The following is a 22,290-nucleotide window of genomic DNA, read 5'->3' on the forward strand; positions in this document are numbered from 1 at the left end:
ACTGCTGGCTGCCTCCATAGCAACCAGCTGAAAATATTATAAGGACTTTCCCCATGAGCCTGTACTGAACAAAAGCACATCACCACCTCTTTCTGGTTTAACATTTGTCTACCTCAAGATGAGCTGGGAAGAATTCAGTAAAGATTTTTCAGCTAGGAGCAGAAATAATCAACCAGGTCAAATGCTAGGCCTGATTTCTTTAGATGCTCTACTGACTGTCATCACATGCTAATGAATGATTCATGCCATTCACCTCAAATCAGTCACTTAGGCTATCTGAATTGTTATTCTGGGCTGCCTAAAATTGACATTGCTGAGATGAATAAATTCTTATAATAGGTGGGGATTCAATGAGCCAGTTGATATATTTGACTAAGTAATTTCTTTTATGTTTTTAAAATAATATTAAGAATTTCAAAAGCCACTTAGGATATTAACTAGCATTTTGAAGAAAGCTGAAGGCACTGATTTTTATTCTCTTCTAAGAGTCCTTCAGCTTTAAATGCTATGAATTTATGATTACACGCTTCCGTACCAGAGGGAGATTCTAGATTATTATTTTTCTTGAAAATTAAAAACTTAGCTAGACATTGACTATGCAATGTAAATCTATGCAGAAAGTAACATAATAGCATCATTCTATCATCTTTTAATCATATCTTGTACACACTAGGTACTCACAACTGTTTCTTGATTTTTGGTAACCTTATATTTTTTTCAATTACCAGTTTGGTAATTATACAAACTATATGCAGTGGGATTTGCAAATAGATGGCTCATTTTACTGCAATATATTTTGTATTTATATAGCAATGACCTGTTTAAAAGGAAATTTATTACCTGCATGATTTGAAAGAATGAGATGTCTTTCTTAACATCCTACACAGGGTCTCCTTGTTCAATTATATATGTGTATAGTTTTCTAGAGAATTACTAAAGTACTATTTTTCCTTTTATTATACAGAAGCAGATATTAGAAGAGCAAAAACTGTAAAATTCCTCCCCAGGAATATTCCAAACCTGACAAACAGAAAACCAAAAAAGTTTTGCTCTATTTGACTCTATTAACCATGCTAGCTGTGTTTAATGTTTCCTCTGCTGGGGTCCAGGCCCTTATGTAGCTGAATGCAGACCAGGTGATGCACTCTTTGTTCCACAGGAGACAAAAAGGCGACCTTGCTCCTCTTATTCTTACAGGCATTGCCCTGTGTGTCCTTCTTACTAACCCTACCCAACTGACCCAGTCAGTTCTCTACCTTCTGAAGCTTGTTGTCTGGTTCACGTTTCTGATTTCTGACTTCCAGTAACCTACGACATCATTCCAGGTACACAGCCTGGTAACTCCCTGGACACCCATCATTATCTCACATTTATTATTATGTGTCCTATAAGCAGTATGCACAACATGGATCATCTCATTAAAACTCCCTAACAACCCTGTGAGGCCAGCACTGTTATTCAGTGTTCAGGTTATTAAGAAAACACATAGAAAATAAGAGGTGAAGTCAGGACTTGAACCCAAGCAGTCTCTTAACTGCTGTTCTCTACCTCCTAACTCTTGCCCAAAAGGAGCACTGAATATGAGCCACTTGAAGAAGAGCCAGGCTTCCTAACCATATGGTGTTGTTACCAGTCTGGGGGAAGGTAGGAGTCCAGTTGCATAGATTAATGCTGCCTTCCAATAGTCTTCTTTTCATTCTTTTAGTGGCAAGAGGCTTTATTCATTACCTTTGTATTCCAAATTAGTTTTTTACTTTTTATCCACACTGTATGCTACTGACAGCCCAGATTGTATTCATTATGAGCTATCATGTCCCGTGTCACTTGTTTACAAGGGCTTTGCCTTGGCCTTGGCTTTTTGGTGAAGTCATCTCAGAAAAAACACAAGAGCCACAGAACTAGAGTTTTAAAAAATGACAAACATTACAAGCATCCATTTTATACTCCCACAATCTTTATTTTTCCATTTCAATTAGTTGAAAACAAGAACAGTAAAAGATATTAGAAAATAATAGAAATACTCACAACTCCCTATAAACAAAAGCCAAGCACTCACTCACTACTACATCCTTGCTTCATACAAAGCAGATGATATTAAAGAGACTTGGAGAATGCTTTATATCTGTAGGTATACTACAAATACCTAATCACACACAAATAAGTAAAAGGCCAATAACAAATAATTTGTGTACTTTTTTTTTACTGTATAAATCAAAAGAATAAAAAGACTAAAGTGGTGATTCAATTAAGAACTTAGTGGCTTTTCACGGTTGGCATTTTCCAGTAAATTTCTCAATCAGTCTAAACATTGATATTACAAAGCAAAAAGAACTATCTTGCCACCTGGAGAAAATTAAAGCAAGATAATTTCTATCCAGGGTTGTCAGGGTGCAGGACAGAAATATTCTTAAGTAAGGGAATGGCCTTCTCACTTGATGAGAATAAGAAACATAGAAAAGTCTTAGCTTGGTAGGAAATAAAATCTTTAGCTCCTGAAATATCGCTGTGAGTTCTGAGCAGCAGAAACCGGAAGGAAGAGTGAGCAATACCCTAGTCTGTGTTGCATTTGGCCTGATAGAAAACCACGTGGTGGGGCATGTGATAAACCCTATCCCTGCTTCTGCCTTCACATTCCCCTCTTGAAATCTTGAACCACATTCGGTTTCTGTCAAATGAGCAGGATGTCTGACCTGACAGCAGATTCCTGATGGGAGGAGTCTGGTCTATTTTGTATACAGCTGTGTTGTGAGCACAGTAGGTGTTCAGTGAATGGATGAATGAGTGAATGAATGTACATCTTATAGTCCAATAATTTAGAGCAGACTAAAAGATATTTTGGGCTTTTTTTTTTTTTTTTTCATTTTTCTGAAGCTGGAAACGGGGAGAGACAGTCAGACAGACTCCCGCATGCGCCCGACCGGGATCCACCCGGCACGCCCACCAGGGGGGATGCTCTGCCCACCAGGGGGCGATGCTCTGCCCATCCTGGGCGTCGCCATGTTGCGACCAGAGCCACTGTAGCACCTGGGGCAGAGGCCACAGAGCCATCCCCAGCGCCCGGGCCATCTTTGCTCCAATGGAGCCTTGGCTGCGGGAGGGGAAGAGAGAGACAGAGAGGAAAGCGCGGCGGAGGGGTGGAGAAGCAAATGTGCGCTTCTCCTGTGTGCCCTGGCCGGGAATCGAACCCGGGTCCTCCGCACGCTAGGCCGACGCTCTACCGCTGAGCCAACCGGCCAGGGCTGGGTTTTTTTTTTTTTTTTTTTTTTTTGCTCTTCACTTAAACAATGGCGATGAAAAAAGAAAGAAAAAAAGAAGTAGAAAAGCTCATCTGTTATCTGCCGTGGCAACTGAGTTATTTTGTTCCTAATCAGTTTGTATTTGTGGCTTCTTGGCAGAGAATATGCCAGATTTTTACAACTAAATAATCATGTTTTTGTGTGTGTGCACATGTATGTGTGTGTGTGATTGTTCTTATAAATGTAGATACAAATTATGTAGAAATAGCCATTTCTATGGTTGACTTTAGTTAATTCTTTATCAACGATCCTGAAATGAAAGACTTTCTTAATTCTTCTGATTTTGTAGTAATTATTTAGAATTATAAGAAGCAAGGTTGACTCATAAACAAAATAGCCCATCCCCACTAATAACACAGCTCAGTGATAATAAGAGAAAAGTAATCTGGGAAGGTCACTCCTCCACTCAGAAATCTCATGACATCTAAATTGGAAGTTAGTAGCCATGTAAACAAATTCAAATTACCTTCCAGCAAAAACCTCAAACTACTTATTTGAGATGGTTTTGGGTAGAAGACCTGAATCCAGATCAAAATCAAAAGCCACAAAGATACTGAAATAGCTGAAACAGAGACATAGTCATTACAGGAAGTTTAGGAAGGTTCAAAGGAGGTTTAAAAAAGAAAAAGAAAGAAGAGGAAGAGCTATAGCAAGAGAAGCTGGTGATATTGCTCATCCTACTGGAAATGTGGATGATATCCTCTGAAGAGGAAGGGGAAGGAGTTAGAGGTTCAAAACAAGCAGCCTAGACAGGGACAAAACAGGAAACAGGAGTGCTGATGAAACTGAACTGTAAATCGGGAAGAGAGCAAAGTCTCAAAGCCGCAGAGCTGTTAAAGACACCGGAAGAAGACAAAAGAAAAGTACTGTAGTGAGGAACTGTAGATTAAATAATGCATTTACAACTAGATAAGGAAGTCTCAATTTTCCTACTGAAATGACTTGGAAACAGCCTTAGACTTATTACAATCATTCCAGGCCTGTTTTGTTGTACTAGATTTGCATCGGATCGACTATTACTTGAAATAAATGGACCTTGAAATTTAGGGAATTCTGTTTTTGTTGCTATATGGAGCTATTCTGTAATAGTGTTGGTTAATGGTAATAAGTAACATTTAATACACTGCCCACAATATAAGTAATAAATAATATTTCATTCTCACAAATCTTAGGAAGTATGTAGTATTATCACCCTCAGTTTCTAGATGCATTCTGTGAGGCTGCATGATTTGTTAAGGGTCAAGTGGCCAGTACAGACTAGTCTCAAGACATGAATTTCTCACGCTTGACTCCACAACCTATGTTCTAGCTACCATTTCATCTTGTCTTCCAAGTATGGAGCCATTTGATCAATACATGACACTCTACAGAACACATATCTACTGAACACAATGAGCCGCCTCTGGTTCATTTCCATTTATATTTACTCTATTTGCCAGAATTGCCATTTGTTTCCTTTGCCAACCTTTAGAGAGAGAAGCAATAGGAAATAAAATGCCCATAATCAAGAAGCAACTCAAGGAAGAAAAAGGGGTCTAGAAATAATAAAATCTAGAATGGTTGAATACTAAAGCCTCCTATGTAATATTATAGATCATAGAGTTCAGTTTCCTCATTTGAGTGAGTAACCTACTGACCTCCAATTAAAAGTCTTGCTAAAACTATCTTAAAAGTAAGAAAATCTTTTGACCAAATGGAGAATGATCAGTGGTTATGTTTCTTATATTTATTTAATAGTGTTGCAATACTTTGGGGGAATTATTGTATTAACAATCAAATGTAACCATTATTGTTATTTGTAATAGCAACAATTTGGTATAGGCAAGTGATTCATCTAAGGTTACATAACATAGCAGACTTTCCCCATTTCTCTGAACCTTATTTCACCCAGTAATTATACTATTGCCAGCAAGGCCCAGATTGGATTGAATTTAAACTCATGTCACATAGCAATAGTTTTAAAGACATAAGAACTCTGCTTCAGAATCCAAAACTATGCTTCTCATTTGGCTGCCATCCCAGTGTGGTGGCATGCAGAGGACACTTTCTCTAATGACCAGGTCAGTTTGGGATGCTCCACTGCTCTTTCATAACCCAGTTGGTTTGCCATGCTCTTCAGGTTAGGAAACAAGCCCCTTGGGCATTGTAGCCCAGAGTTTTTTAAGGTCTTAAGAAGGCAAATTCTAAATAAACAGAATGGCCCATAAATACTCAAATGGATAAGGTCAATCTCAACCCCTTATACTAAAGGGATTTCACTCATAAAGCAATTGTGTTGTTAGGAATTTGAGGACAGATGTAGAAAGATACTGTGGCCACAGTGTGAGGACATTCTTCTGTGTTGAAAAACATCCAGGGATGCCTTGCTTTATGCTGATGTTCAAGTCAATATACTTTACAGTATGTGCTTCAGGGCAAAGGCTACAGAATGAATGAGAAGTTGGCAGCTTAGTTCACATAGGCAATGTTCTTAGGTTAGACTTAACAGATTTTTTTTAATTTGGGTTGATGGGGCTTAAATTATATTTCTGTGATGAAACACCTGCAAATCTTGTTGTTTTTACAGAATAAAATAAAATAAAACCCATTATTTTTTTAAAACCACAAGCATGTAATTCTGTATTGAATCAGATACTATTGTGTACTGTTTTAAGAGAATAGTAATATGTATTACTAAAACCCAAGCATTCTAAAATATTATGGAGAAAAACTTAAAATCGAGGAAATTTTATCCATTGGCTTATTTTTTTCTTAATATTTTGCCTGGAAGAGACTGCTAGTTGCCTACCGTCCTATTCATTCTTCTTTTTTCTTTAGAAGAACCCCAATTTTTAGTTAGGCAAAAAGTACATTTCCCAGCCTCCTTTCCAACTAAGTATGGTCACGTGATTATTTTCTGTCAAAGATATGAAAACATAATTCCTAGCTGGAAAGTCCAGAAAGGCTGCTTAAAAGGATTCCACTCAGCGGGGAGGGGTCGTTTCTGCTGTTCCTTCTTCCTTTGGCCTGCAAAGCAGATGTGATAAGTGGAGTGTGAACAGCCCTGGGATGGCCTTGATAATAAAAGCCACATGTTAGGATGTGACGTCCTGCAATGGCCAAAGCTAGATTGTCTCCCTCCAGATTTATTTTATTTGAAAAAAAAATTCCTCCCAAATTATGGCTTGCTTTAGACAGTGATAGTATACAATTTCCTTTTATATGCAGCAAAACCTAATCCTAATGATTATTAGTAATAAAAAATTTTTACCTCCAGTCTTCATATAGAATTTTAGAACTTGAACATCTAAAACTATTAGTAGTCAGTATAATACAAAAGTAGAGTTTTAACCATAGGTCTGGTTATTATCTGTGTGTTTTCTTGAACAATCTATAAAGATAGTTATTTAAACTAATTTCTATTTTAAATTTGGGAAGTCTTGCTTTTACACAAAAAAAAAGAAAACAAGAAAAATATGGCACAAGATATTAGTATTTCCATCTCTTTCTCTTTCTCTCACTAATATCCAGCAATAGTATAATTTCATCTAGTCAAAGTGTCTGTTTTCCTACATATTTATATAATACTTCCAGTTAATAAAATATACCCACATAATTATCTGATATGATTCTCATAATAGATCCATAAGTAACACAAGCATAAAATATTTCCATTTTTACTAATGTAGTAACTGGGTTTCCCTCTTCATTACATCACTTTGAGGTAGAGGAGACTATTATTATCCTCAATACCCACAAAGCAGAATCATGAAATGCTCATATTGTCTGACCCAATGCCTTGAAAACAAGTTGGCGTTTAATAAATACTTGTTGAATGCCTGGATGGGTGACTGGTGAGTGAATAGGGAAAAAGAGGCTTGGGGAAATTAAAAGAAGTATCAGTGTCACAACACTGGAATTAAAATTAGGATTTCCTCACCCTGTTCTAATTTTTTCCCATTACACTCACTGTCTCTCTCTCTAGAAATTCATTCTCCGATTTGCTGAGTTGTCCATTTGGGCGTACCATCAGTGAAAGGCGGCATTCAGATGGCCATCAATGGTGAACTTCAGCTGATGTCCCAGCACAACCCTGCACACAGCACAAAGAGTTTGCTTTCACCGACAGCTCTCCCAATCTTCACATATCAGTGCCATGCCAACAGCTATTGTCATTGACAATGGACTGTGCTGCCAACATAGGATTCCCTTACACAAAGTCCTCCGTACGGACAGTCAACAGGAGTTCCTTTTTAGCTTGCCTGACAGCCTCCTAAAGCTAGCAGTTTTGTTGTCCTCGGGAAAAGGTTCCAGGAGGCTTTGTGCTGTGGTTGTTGTGGTTTAACTTGAGGACTTTAAAGATTTGAACTAGAAAACACAAGAGCCGCAGTGGACTGTAGCATTTAGAACATTGTCTTTCTTCTGAAAGAGCTGAGAGGTGAACAAAGCCAGCAAAACCTGTGTCCAAAGTGAATGTAGATTGTTTTGAAGATAACTGAGACAGAAATATTAAATAATTTCTCCCAATTTATCTAATTCATCAAGATATAAGCAATTAGATTTCAAGTCCTGTGTTAGGCAGAGAGTTAGTGAGAAGAGGAAATTCTAAGCATGTTAATACCTGTGTGATTATGGAGACATTATTATCTCTGAACCTCAACATTAATACATTTATGATTGGAATAATCCTCCTAGACTCTCAGGGCTATTAAAGGTTTAAATGAGATATTATGGGAATGAGGGAGGGGGAGAGGGGCAAAGTAGGTATAATGGGGGACATATTTTGGGGGGTTAAAGGAGGTGTCATATTGAGTCGGACACATGAATCTATGTTAACACAATAAATTTAAAAATTTAATAAAAAATGGGATATTATAAGATGCCTGACAAGCAATTTGGAAGCCACTCAATTCCATGTTCATTTCATTCCTTCCCCCTTCAATATTGGCTCCATTTTCAGAAACCCTTGCCAGATTCAGTGACCAAGTAGAAACAATGAGGAATTCAATATAATATTTGTCAAAACCTTCGATTTTCTTTTGTGTACAGAACTTTAAAAATTTTTGTAATATGTAAAATTTACAAAAGTACCTAAAAAAATCTAGAAGACACTTGGCCTGGTTCACTTGACCTATAATAATTCTGGTTCTTTGTGCCCTTTTGGCCCAGATTGTGTAACAGGAATCAAAGTATTGGGTAGAAACATTTTGGTGCTATCACTTCCTTATAATCCTAATCTGGAAATCCTTGTCCATGCTTTGTTATAATTTGCCTTTACTTTATTTAGCAAGTATTTTTGAAGTACCAACTACTATATGCCAGACACTAAATGAGTTGCTGAGCTGGTGTTAATGAACAAAACAAAAATAAGTCCTCTCTGTTGGGGAGCGGGGGGAGACAGATAAGAAACCAAATACAGTCTACTGGTGAGTGAAAAGCAAGATGGAGGAAAGTTAGGTAGAAAGGAATATACGGAGTGTTGAGGCATGAGTTTGCAATTAAAAAATAATGGTCAGCAGATGCTGCATGCAAACATGAACAAGCAGAAACCTGAAGGAGGTAGGAAGTGAGCCATGTGGAAATCTGGGAGGATCATAGAAGGCATGGAATAGACACAAATCCTGAGGCAGGAAAAGTGCTCATAGAACAGTAAGAAGGCCAGCATGGCTACAGCAGAGACAATGAAGGGGAGAACAGGAAGACAAAGTGAGATGAGTAAGGAGACAGGGAGGTGGCAGACTGTGTATGGCCATTTTAGAGACTGTCTTTTATTGTAAGTGAATTGGAAGCTTGGGGTGGATTTGAGCAGAGAGATCACATGATCTGATTTATGTTTTACTAGGACTATTCTGACTATTGTATTGAAAAATAGGTTGAAAAGCCATCAGTAAGGAAATTATTGCAATAAGCTGGTGGGAAAAAAAATGATGCAAATATTTCCTGATGGAGTGGATGTGACAGAGAGGAGTCCAAAATGACTCCAAGTTTTTTTGGCACAAAAAAGTAAAAAATGGTTTTGCCATTAACTTATGTACAAAAGACCTCAGGAAGAACAGGTTTGGGAAAGATAAGTAGTTTGGTATTAGACATGCTAAGTTTGAGAGGATTATTATCATCTCAATACTGCATTGCCTCTCCCTGAAAGTTCATTCTCCAGTTTGCTGAGTTGCAAATAGACACATACGTGAAAGCCATTGGATATTAGTCAGAGTATAGGGGAGAAGCCTGGGGTAGAGATAATTTGGGTGTTGTCACTCTATACATGATCTTTAAGAAAAGAAGACAGATATATTGCATATAGAGGTAGGCAGGTGCATAAAATGGACAAATAGAGAGCTTAGTCTCATGGCTCAAGAGGAACTGTTCCTTGAAATCATTTGGATATAAGGTGTCTGTGAAGAAAAAGAGAGAACCATTGAGTTGACCAGTTTCAAAATCCTTCAAATGAAAAAGATGATGAGCTATGGGATAATACTGGCTAACCTGAGGTCTGGGTCAGGGCGTGGCGAAGCTCAGGGACTGCAAGTGAAATGTGTAAAGTGAGGCTAGTAAGTAAGGGCACGGATGCCCCGACTCACCCACAGAGTGATTCAAAGAGACACTGGATGTTCAGACTTCACACAGCATGGTTTATCTGTTCATAACTTGAAAAAAAAATAGAGTTCTCTTTGATTCAATAATCCTGCTTCTTGATATAAATCCTAAGGAAACAAATTTAATTTTGGTAAAATATTTCTATGTATGACATCCATCACAGTGCTATTAAAATAATAATAATTTCTAAAACCTGGAAACAATCTAACTGTCCCAAGAAGGGAAGTATTTCAATAAATTATTGTATACCTATAGGATGAAATATGTAGCCATTAAAAAATGTTTACAACAATGCTTAATAACATAGGAAATGACTATAGTGTAATAGTAGATTAAAATGAGCACAAACCCATGTTTATATATGATTTAAATTCTATATATTCATGTGGTCAGAGAACAGAGAATGAACATAAATATACCTAATATTTGTCAGTGCTGGACTTGGGTTTTTTCCTATGTTATGTATTTCTAATTGTCCTAATTTTCCATCAGGAGCAGATATTTTTACAAGCATATTTTTAAATTTTGAGAATTTTAAGTGGAGATTAAAATTCTTGCTTTGCCATAGCCCTTCTTGGGTTGGTTTGTCTGACTACTGGTTTCTGCTCATTTCTGCTCTCAGCTCCAGGAGGCCTCCCAAACAGCCAGTACCTGGGTCCTAGAACAAGTGCTCAAATATGAGTGACCGGGCAAAAGGCCTCGGGCTGCTGAGTAAGAGCTAGCTGGCAGCAGCCCTGTGACTCTGGTATGATGTATTTACCAATGATCTCTGTGGGGGCTTGGAGCCTTTTATCAGACTGGGATTCCACCCATCTGAGCAGGCACTGGGCCCTGTTTTTAGAACACCTAGAACTCATAATTTGTGTCTGGATTATTTATTCACAAATACTCCTGAATTCCTTGTAGCAGGGTCATTTACTGTTTAAAATTCTTTAACCTTTCCTCTTTGAACCAGGGCTGACTGAAAATAATCTCTGTTTTAAAGAGAATGAAAAATTCTTCACAAGAGTAAGCCTTTAGTAATATGTGTAATCTGTTATGGGGGGGGAGACAAAATAATTGGGAGTTACAGTTAGTCCCTCTGAGTTGGGAGTGAACAATATTATGTAATTGTAAGTGGCACACCTACCCACATTGGATTAGTACATAGAATTTTCTGTATTGGTAAATCTATCCAGGTTTTTCCTGGGAGGCTGGCTTTACTATCCCTCTGCCTCTTTAAGATTGGGAAACCACCCAGGCCTCCCAGATCTTGGCAAGCAACATACTGACTTCATGTTGTTACTCAGCATTTTGTTTCTTATTGAAATGCCTGGCTCTGCACAACCGGTTTATAAAGTCTGAGGATCCTCAGGGCGTGCCCAGAAACACAGCAGCCTGGGGAAGAGAACTAGAAAGGACAGAGTGAGAACAGAAGAAAGGCTTTACAGCTCTGAGCAGCTTGAATCAAGCCTATGTCAACAGCCTAGACTCTTGTTACTCCCTAGAGCCTTTTCTCCCTCTTCTCTTGGTTGCAATCTCACCTATGCCTCTGAGAGCAACTAATGCTAGCTTCCCCGCCCTCATTTAATTTGTCCTTTCCTTTAACACTTGTTTATTTGACTTACAAGTCTTTCTTGTATTATATCTATTTAAATATGTCTCATGCTTGAATTGAAGAGAACTGAATCCTAAGAAAATGATTGATTTCTAGTAGATCTGAGAATGTTGAGTCATGCACAACTCCTGCCGTCCTGGGTGAACTTGAAGCCTTGGGTGGACCTCAGTACTCCTGGGGTTGCTATAGCTTCAGCAAAGGCAGTATCTCCCAGGGTTGCTATGACCCCCACAGGAATCTCAGCCTACATTGACTTTAGTGTCTGTCTTTAAATGATAATGGAATCAGATTCATTTTAATAGTTCAAATACTAACATTGTAAAGGTACTGAAAAAACTGAAATAGTTCTGTTTAATAAAGAAAAACAAATTCTTAAAGTGTTATTTTAAGGAAATACATGCCTATGCATAGGGGATTAATTGAACTTTTACTGTAGATGAGCAAGTGGAAAGTGAGGAGTTAAAATGATAATGTTGATCATCATAGAAGAGCTTCTTGGAATGCACTGTTGGGTAAAAAAAAAAAACAGTCTAATATAGTGTGTGTATTATGATACCAAAGGATAACTTTTATGTAAAATAAGTGTAGTAAATATACCTAGAAAAAACACATGGAAAACGATACAAACATTTATTTCTCCCTAAAGTGTCCATAACAAGAACTGGATATAGCACAATGAGCAATTGTGACACATAATTTAAATGAACCACTCTTAGTGATAACTAGAACTGATTGAGAATAAGCATCATCGGAATACAAATAGAGCTGCTGTTTCTCCTAATTGTTACGGACTGTGAGGCGCAGCAAAAGCGACGGGGCTCAGAGGGCATGGAGTACCGGGCTGTGAGGCGCAGCAGAAGCGACGGGGCTCAGGGGGCATGGAGTACCGGACTGTGAGGCGCAGCAGAAGCGACGGGGCTCAGAGGGCATGGAGTACCGGACTGTGAGGCGCAGCAGAAGCGATGGGGCTCAGAGGGCATGGAGTACCGGACTGTGAGGCGCAGCAGAAGCGATGGGGCTCAGAGGGCATGGAGTACCGGGCATGGAGTACCGGGCTGTGAGGCGCAGCAAAAGCGACGGGGCTCAGAGGGCATGGAGTACCGGACTGTGAGGCGCAGCAGAAGCGACGGGGCTCAGAGGGCATGGAGTACCGGACTGTGAGGCGCAGCAGAAGCGATGGGGCTCAGAGGGCATGGAGTACCGGACTGTGAGGCGCAGCAGAAGCGATGGGGCTCAGAGGGCATGGAGTACCGGACTGTGAGGCGCAGCAGAAGCGATGGGGCTCAGAGGGCATGGAGTACCGGGCTGTGAGGCGCAGCAGAAGCGATGGGGCTCAGAGGGCATGGAGTACCGGGCTGTGAGGCGCAGCAAAAGCGATGGGGCTCAGAGGGCATGGAGTACCGGACTGTGAGGCGCAGCAAAAGCGATGGGGCTCAGAGGGCATGGAGTACAGGGCTGTGAGGCGCAGCAAAAGCGATGGGGCTCAGAGGGCATGGAGTACCGGACTGTGAGGCGCAGCAAAAGCGATGGGGCTCAGAGGGCATGGAGTACCGGGCTGTGAGGCGCAGCAGAAGCGACGGGGCTCAGAGGGCATGGAGTACCGGGCTGTGAGGCGCAGCAGAAGCGACGGGGCTCAGAGGGCACGGAGTACCGGGCTGTGAGGGGCAGCAGAAGCGATGGGGCTCAGAGGGCATGGAGTACTGGACTGTGAGGCGCAGCAAAAGCGATGGGGCTCAGAGGGCATGGAGTACCGGGCTGTGAGGCGCAGCAAAAGCGATGGGGCTCAGAGGGCATGGAGTACCGTACTGTGAGGCGTAGCAGAAGCAATGGGGCTCAGAGGGCATGGAGTACCGGGCTGTGAGGCGCAGCAAAAGCGATGGGGCTCAGAGGGCATGGAGTACCGGACTGTGAGGCGCAGCAGAAGCGATGGGGCTCAGAGGGCATGGAGTACCGGGCTGTGAGGCGCAGCAGAAGCGATGGGGCTCAGAGGGCATGGAGTACCGGGCTGTGAGGCGCAGCAAAAGCGATGGGGCTCAGAGGGCATGGAGTACCGGGCTGTGAGGCGCAGCAAAAGCGATGGGGCTCAGAGGGCATGGAGTACCGGGCTGTGAGGCGCAGCAGAAGCGACGGGGCTCAGAGGGCATGGAGTACCGGGCTGTGAGGGGCAGCAAAAGCGATGGGGCTCAGAGGGCATGGAGTACCGGACTGTGAGGCGCAGCAGAAGCGATGGGGCTCAGAGGGCATGGAGTACCGGGCTGTGAGGCGCAGCAGAAGCGATGGGGCTCAGAGGGCATGGAGTACCGGGCTGTGAGGCGCAGCAAAAGCGATGGGGCTCAGAGGGCATGGAGTACCGGACTGTGAGGCGCAGCAAAAGCGATGGGGCTCAGAGGGCATGGAGTACCGGGCTGTGAGGCGCGGCAAAAGCGATGGGGCTCAGAGGGCATGGAGTACCGGACTGTGAGGCGCAGCAAAAGCGATGGGGCTCAGAGGGCATGGAGTACCGGGCTGTGAGGCGCAGCAGAAGCGACGGGGCTCAGAGGGCATGGAGTACCGGGCTGTGAGGCGCAGCAGAAGCGACGGGGCTCAGAGGGCACGGAGTACCGGGCTGTGAGGGGCAGCAGAAGCGATGGGGCTCAGAGGGCATGGAGTACTGGACTGTGAGGCGCAGCAAAAGCGATGGGGCTCAGAGGGCATGGAGTACCGGGCTGTGAGGCGCAGCAAAAGCGATGGGGCTCAGAGGGCATGGAGTACCGTACTGTGAGGCGTAGCAGAAGCAATGGGGCTCAGAGGGCATGGAGTACCGGGCTGTGAGGCGCAGCAAAAGCGATGGGGCTCAGAGGGCATGGAGTACCGGACTGTGAGGCGCAGCAGAAGCGATGGGGCTCAGAGGGCATGGAGTACCGGGCTGTGAGGCGCAGCAGAAGCGATGGGGCTCAGAGGGCATGGAGTACCGGGCTGTGAGGCGCAGCAAAAGCGATGGGGCTCAGAGGGCATGGAGTACCGGGCTGTGAGGCGCAGCAAAAGCGATGGGGCTCAGAGGGCATGGAGTACCGGGCTGTGAGGCGCAGCAGAAGCGACGGGGCTCAGAGGGCATGGAGTACCGGGCTGTGAGGGGCAGCAAAAGCGATGGGGCTCAGAGGGCATGGAGTACCGGACTGTGAGGCGCAGCAGAAGCGATGGGGCTCAGAGGGCATGGAGTACCGGGCTGTGAGGCGCAGCAGAAGCGATGGGGCTCAGAGGGCATGGAGTACCAGGCTGTGAGGCGCAGCAAAAGCGATGGGGCTCAGAGGGCATGGAGTACCGGACTGTGAGGCGCAGCAAAAGCGATGGGGCTCAGAGGGCATGGAGTACCGGGCTGTGAGGGGCAGCAGAAGCGACGGGGCTCAGAGGGCATGGAGTACCGGGCTGTGAGGCGCAGCAGAAGCGACGGGGCTCAGAGGGCATGGAGTACCGGGCTGTGAGGGGCAGCAGCAGCGATGGGGCTCAGAGGGCATGGAGTACCGGACTGTGAGGCGCAGCAGAAGCGATGGGGCTCAGAGGGCATGGAGTACCGGGCATGGAGTACCGGGCTGTGAGGCGCAGCAAAAGCGATGGGGCTCAGAGGGCATGGAGTACCGGACTGTGAGGTGTAGCAGAAGCAATGGGGCTCAGAGGGCATGGAGTACCGGGCTGTGAGGCGCAGCAGAAGCGACGGGGCTCAGAGGGCATGGAGTACCGGGCTGTGAGGCGCAGCAGAAGCGATGGGGCTCAGACGGCATGGAGTACCGGGCTGTGAGGCGCAGCAGAAGCGATGGGGCTCAGAGGGCATGGAGTACCGGACTGTGAGGCGCAGCAGAAGCGATGGGGCTCAGAGGGCATGGAGTACCGGGAGTCAAGGGCAGGGAAGGAGAAGCCTGGTTTGTTTTTATAGTTTTGAACCACCATTCTTTTTTAAACTGAAATTAACCAAATAAATTTGTGATTATGAAAACACATTTATTATTGAATTACTATTAAGAACAAAACAAAACTGTTCAACAGTGAGTCTAAAATTACTGTTTCCATTAAAATATTTTTTAAACCTTGAATTTAAATTTCAATTTGATTTATTTTTGATAGGAAATACATTCATAAAGGACAGAATTTTAAAAATACATAATAGTGTTTAGTGAAAACTCTCTCCCTCACTCCCACTTCCCCGGCACCTTCCTGCTTTAATCAGTGTTAGCTATTTCTCTACATATTCTCACAATGTGAGATTTCTTAGGGATACAAGGATTTTGCTCAAGTAGAATAGACTTAAAGTATGTTAACTATAGTTGTTCAATGATATGGTTACAGGAAATATTTCTCTCTTCATCGTTTTCTGTATAAAACTTTTCCTTATGAAGAGAATTAAAGGTAATTTCCAAGACCAGTTTGTTGGACTCTGGAACAGCATGCCTGAATCTTGCATTGTCATCACTTTTAAATTATTCCATTTGTGTGCCTCCGGTTTTTAGTCTTTGTTAACAGTACGGCTAATGCAAAGAAATTTCGTGTTAAGATACTTTTTCTTAGAAGACAATGAACAACTAGGGTGCCACAACTACGAGTTGATGCTTTTCATCTCTCTCCCTTCCTGTCAGTCTGTCCCTGTGTTCCTCCCCCCCCCCAAGGAAAAAGAAAAGGAAACAAACAAATTAAAAAAAAGATACTTTTGGCCTGACCCATGGTGGCGCAGTGGATAAAGCATCAACCTGGAACCCTGAGGTCACCAGTTCAAAACCCTGGGCTTGCCTGGTCAAGGCACATATGGGAGTTGATGCTTCCTGCTCCTCCCTCCTCTCTCTCTCTCTCTCTCTCTCTCTCTCTCTCTCTCCTCTCTAAAAATTAATAAAAGAAAAAAAATTTTTTTTTTCATTTTTTCATTAAGAAAAAAAAATTTTTAAAGATACTTTTTCTTAACTACTCTTCCTCAATCTATACTTTGTAAAAAAAAAAAAAAAAGGGGGACATGTCTAAGTCATATCTGAAAAGAAGTCACTTAACTGGAATTCCCACTGTGATTTCTGAGTATTATTTAATTCATACTAAGTCAAAATAGCTAATACCTGCTTAATCTAGAAACAATAACAATAAGAACAATAACAAGTTCTTGGGAGAAGTTTACCTAATGGGTAGGAAAAGGTCATATTCATTTTTAAAACAAAATATACAGCCTACCCAGGTGGTAGCGCAGTGGATAGAGCATCAGACTGGCATGTGTTGGACCCAGGTTGGAACCCTGAAGTCACTGGCTTGAGCGTGGGCTCATCCGGCTGAGCACAGGCTCACCAGCTTGAGCTCAGGGTTGCTAGCTTGAGTGTGGTATCATAGACATGACCCCATGGTTGCTGGCTTGAGCCTAAGGTCTCTGGCTTGAGCAAGGGGTCACTTGCTCTGCTGTAGCCCCCCGGTCAAGGCACATATAAGAAAGCAATCAATGAACAACTAAGGTGCCAGAATGAAGAATTGATGCTTCTCCTCTCCCTTCCTGTCTATTTGTCCCTATCTGTCTCTCTCTCTAATTCTCTCTCTATCTCTGTCACAAGTATATATTTATATATATAAATAATAGTTAACAATTAGAAGTGGAAAACTGCTAAATGGGCACATTTTAATTCTACAGCAATATTCTGAGCTACTTCCACTCTGTGTGGAGTCAATTTTGCCAGGCCTGCTCCAGGTATGAGAATTTGGTTGACAGTACCATTTATCCATAAATAATGGTACTGAGTTGAAGAAGATGACCTCAGACCTAGGAAATGTCACCCCTGGTCTTGCTGTTATGCCAGCTGTAAATCCAACCTCAAATTTTACTTTATTGTGCTTTCTCTTCTATCTCTTCCTTCCCTTGTTCTTATTCACCCATTTTTCTTGCTGGCAGGAGTTTATGTAAACTAAGGGTGGTAGAGTCCAATGAGCACTGCTACAGAACTCAGGGAGCTGGGGTTCTTGTCTAGTTCTCCACTAAACTAGTCTCATAGGCAAGTCGCCTTGGTATTTTTCACTTCTTTATTCAACAATTATTTGCTGAGCTCCTACCGTGTTCCAAGTGCTTAGGACGGGAAGTTGTTTAATACACGACCTCTGTACTTTGGGACTGTACACCTGGCCCTTCTAACTGTCCCTAAGGAAGCCAGATGTCAGGACAGCAGCTGAAGCAGTGAGTAGACACAAGTCTGTGGCACTTCCCTGACAATACAGCATACTAAATGTGGGCACCGTGACCACTGAGGAGCCCACGAGCAGCAGACATGGGGTATGAAAATGAAAATCTGTTAGTTGGTGTCAGGAAGCAAATGGGGGCAGTAGTGGCAGCAGGAAGCTGGCTTTATGCCTTTCAACAATGCAAGCTGTTGCCATGGCTGCCTTGGTCAGAAAGCAGAGCAAATGGGATGGAGCATCAAGAGAGTCTAGCCCACAATGCAGCATGATTAACTATCAAATACCTGAAAGAGTACAAGAATGCAAGCTCACCTTGAGTTGTGGGTTAGAGATACAGTCTGTTTGGAAGTCAAGTAGGGTCCAGCGAATGTAGATCACATCATTTCATAAAATTAACCCCCTAATTCTATGAGGAAAGGGGTCCTTCTTTCTCTACCCAGGAGCTGGCATTTGTTATGCCATGACACTTACTAAACAAAAGGATGAATGGGAAAGCTTTACGGAACTTGAAAGTACATGGAGAGCATATCCTCGGTGGAACATTGGGAGAGACTGGTGTTGGAGCACACTTGCTCCGTGAGGAAGGATTTAGGCAGTAAGATCCCCACGGTGAAGAAAAGCACGAGGAGCCCAAGGCAGGGTGGTACATTTTCTAATGCTTTATTGCTATTCCATCTCTGCTGTGTCTGATACTCCTGTAGCTGCTGCTGTCACTTCTGCTTCTGATGCTGCCCCTGGTCTTCTCTGTGCTCAAGTCTCTAGTCTCCTGAATTCTGATGTCTTCCATCTCCCGTCTCCTCTTCAGCAGCGCCGGCAGGGGTAGGTGGAGGGCTTAGGGACGATAGCTGCACGGGCCAGTATCGTATTAACCATTACATCAGTGTGGTGTTGTCAGCTTGCTGAGTTAGCTAGCCCATGCCCTAAAAGGCAGTCTTCTGGGCGCCTGACCTAGAAACACCTGGGAACCAAGGCTAAACTAGCCCGAATATGCGGGGGAGCTGGCACCCGGGCGGGCTGCCTAGCACGGGAGCTGGTGCTGCTTGCAGTTTCTCATGAGAACCAGAGCTCACATTCTGATCGTCACTCTTAGGGTCCCCACAACTGGTAATCAAGAGCTGAGTATTTTATCTCAGTAAATAATAATGACATAAAGTGTTGCAATGGAGTGAGTGGTTTTATCAACACTTTTTCTCAAGTGGGGTCACAGTGCTTCTGGATGAAGTAAAGCCTTGGAGGAAAAAAGTCCCGTCTCAGCCCCCTCCTCAGGACAGTCTGAAGAAATGGCTTCTACAGAATGAGGACCTAATGAAGGAGGGTTTTAGTGCTCACTCAGCTGAGGAAGGTGGACACCAGGTAGGGGCATAAAGAAGGCTAAGTTTGGAGTCCACAGTTAGAAAGCATAGCTTCATTTCACATTGGTTGTTTACTTTTGACCAAGCTAAAGATTGCCTGAGACTCAGTTTCCTTTTCTGTAAAAGAGGGATTAATTGCCATCCCCTCCTACTCACTATTCTGAACTTCTTCCTATTAAGAATTTGCTAGCATCAGAGATTTACTCAGATAGATACATTCTTCTTTTAAAACACAAAGACATACACTCTGGGAAGGTCACGTTTTTCAATCAAGAGAAATACAAAATATCTTCCTACTCAAACTTGAAACAGATCTGATGGTGCAGGTAAATGGAGGGGTCCCCTAACTGGGCTGTGCTGGGTTTACAGGTTTCAGTAAAGATTCAGGAAGAGACTGGTAGGCAGGTGTAACCATACAAGTGTCTATGCAGAAAGCAAGCAAAATTTCTCTGCAGGAGAAAGAGCAGATCTCCTGGTGGTAGTAGCCATCCAGTCCTTAGCCTAGAATCAAGTCAGGGGTTCCTCTCAGCTAAAGAAAAGCTGAGGGCAGAAAGACCCCCAGGTCAGAAGAAAGTAGACATGCCTTTGAATCCTGGCTGTGCTCTTTTTGGTAACGCTTGTGTTTTCCCTGTAAAATAGTGTTTAGACATAATTAAAAGTATTATTGGGAGAATGAAATAGAGCAGAGGTGTCGATTTCCGGCATGAAGTAAACACACAGTCAATTGTTGACAGTGTTATGTACTGAGTGAGCCCCGTATGAGAGATGGGTACATTTGTGGCCGAAAGCAGAGAAGCTGAGAGAGGAGTCAAAGAGGAACTGAGCTGGGGTCTGAGCTGACAGATGAGATCTCTGCCAAGAAGGGGGGTCGTAGCAACAAGTAACACAGGTTTTTAGTAGGTCATCTCAGGGCCTGCAGCATCTGACTGGCCAAAAATGAACCCTGTCTGGCCGGGATCTGGGCAGGAAAGGTATTAATACAGGTGGGACCTGGAAGAGTGACGTGTAGGGCCCTACTGTGGCCTCAGGACAAAAGGGCAAGGAAGGCAAGCAAGTTTTGCCAGGTCCTGATGACAGAGTCCAGACATGACTAATTTGTACCATAAGTACTGTGTCAGAAAACTGAGTACACATCAGAAAGAAACTGAGTGACTGCTAACTGGCTTCTTAGACATGCAACTGTTGGCCCAAACTGTTGAAGCTCTAACATTAGATTCCAGCGAGTGTAAGGCTCTGACATTGCCTCACCAATTGTGTGGTGTACACTTTTTTGTTTGCCCATGATAGAAATAACTTCTTTTATAAAAAGGATACAATTAACAAATACTTCTTGCAAAATAAATACAGAAAAAATTATAAATTAAAAAATCATTTTGATTTTCATTTGTTTGATTCCAGTGAAGTAAAACTTCTTGTGAATTAAAATTTTCTACTAGTGTGAACTGTTTATTTTACCTTTTGTTTATAAAATATTTGCTAGCACACCACTGGGTTGTTTTTTTTTTTTGTTTTTTTGTTTGTTTGATTTTTTATTACAGAGACACAAAGTCAGAGAGAGGGATAGACAGGGACAGACAGACAGGAACAGAGAGATAAGAAGTATCAATCATCAGCTTTTCGTTGTGCGTTGCAACACCTTAGTTGTTCATTGATTGCTTTCTCATATGTGCCTTGACCATGGGGCTACAACAGACTGAGTAACCCCTTGCTCGAGCCAGCGACCTTGGGTCCAAGCTGGTGAGCTTTGCTCAAACCAGATGAGCCCATGCTCAAGCTGGCGACCTCGGGGTCTCGAACCTGGGTCCTCCGCATTCCAGTCCGATGCTCTATCCACTGTGCCACTGCCTGGTCAGGCTTATTTTACCTTTTAAAATATTTTTATTTAACTAATAGCTGGCTTGCTTTCTTCCTTATGGATTTGTAAAAGAATTTTAGTAGTAAAGATATTAAATTTTTGTCATATATTTTACTCTTCTTATTTGTCATCTGTATTTTTTGTGGTGTTCTTTTGCACATAGAAGTTTTAAGATTTTACTTTTATTCTCTTTTCAGTCAATATATTCACTTTTTAAATGTTCTTTATAAAATCAGTCATGGCCAGTGGTGCAGTGGCAGGGGTCCCCAAACTTTTTACACAGGGGGCCAGTTCACTGTCCCTCAGACCGTTGGAGGGCCGCCACATACAGTGCTCCTCTCACTGACCACCAGTGAAAGAGGTGCCCCTTCCGGAAGTGCAGTGGGGGCCGGATAAATGGCCTCAGGGGGCCGCATGCGGTGCGGCCCGTAGTTTGGGGATGCCTGGTAGAGCATCATCCAGGAGCACCAAGGATGTCAGCTTGATCCTGGGATCACTGAAGCCAAAGGGGCAGGCTCAATCTGGAGGGCACAAGCTTGACCCCAAATCCACTGGCTCGAGCCCCAGTCAGGGCACACGTAAGAAGCAATTAATGGCACAACTAAGTAGAACAATGAGTTGATACTTCTCTCTCTCTCTCAAAACTGTTCTATAAAATCAGACGAAGATCCTAAAGATTCAAAATCATGGTGGTGGAAATAAAAGGGTAAAGGACAATACAAGGATCTAAATATAAATGTCAGATGAGTGGAACAGACAGTAGGTATAGCAGAAAGTTGTAACTTCACCAGAGACCTAAGAGCATGCACTCTGGGGTCAGATTTGTTGCATTTGAATCCTGGCTCTGTCAGTTACAAACCGTTTGAAGTGAGAACATTTGCTTAAGCTGCCTGTACCTCTGTTTCTTCACCTGAAAAATACAGGATTTTTGTGTAAGATATAGGAGTATTGCAAACGTTCTCAGTAAATGCTAACTAATCTTCATGTCTGAGAGTTTTTAGGGCTGAGCCCAGTGAAGAAATGGGATAAGAATTAGTCCCAGGATGGGTACAAATGAGGCTAGACAGGGAGGGGTAAAAATACAAAAGCAGGGACCCTGAGAATCCACACGAGGTCATGATCATGTGATTCACACAGAACTCTCATGAATGTCACAGGAGTCACCTGCAAGCGTTGCTCTGAGAGGTGGCTGTGAAGTGAGTGGAAGAGTGATTGAAAGCAACCATCAGGAAAAATAACATTGCAAAATGAGGTGGAAAAGATGAGAAAGAAGGCACCAGATTTCCTGTAATACAGGTAATGTTAAGAAGAAACTGGAACAAAAGTATCTCAGCCACTGAGTGAAAGGAAATGAAATTCAAGTCTCAGTCAAAAAAAATAAAAACACAAAACAAAAACAGCCAAAATTGGTACTGAAAACAAAATAGAGATAAAATGTGCCCCGTCCCT

Source organism: Saccopteryx bilineata, chromosome 5 (assembly GCF_036850765.1).
Source record: "Saccopteryx bilineata isolate mSacBil1 chromosome 5, mSacBil1_pri_phased_curated, whole genome shotgun sequence".
In the NCBI taxonomy this organism is placed as follows: domain Eukaryota; kingdom Metazoa; phylum Chordata; class Mammalia; order Chiroptera; family Emballonuridae; genus Saccopteryx; species Saccopteryx bilineata.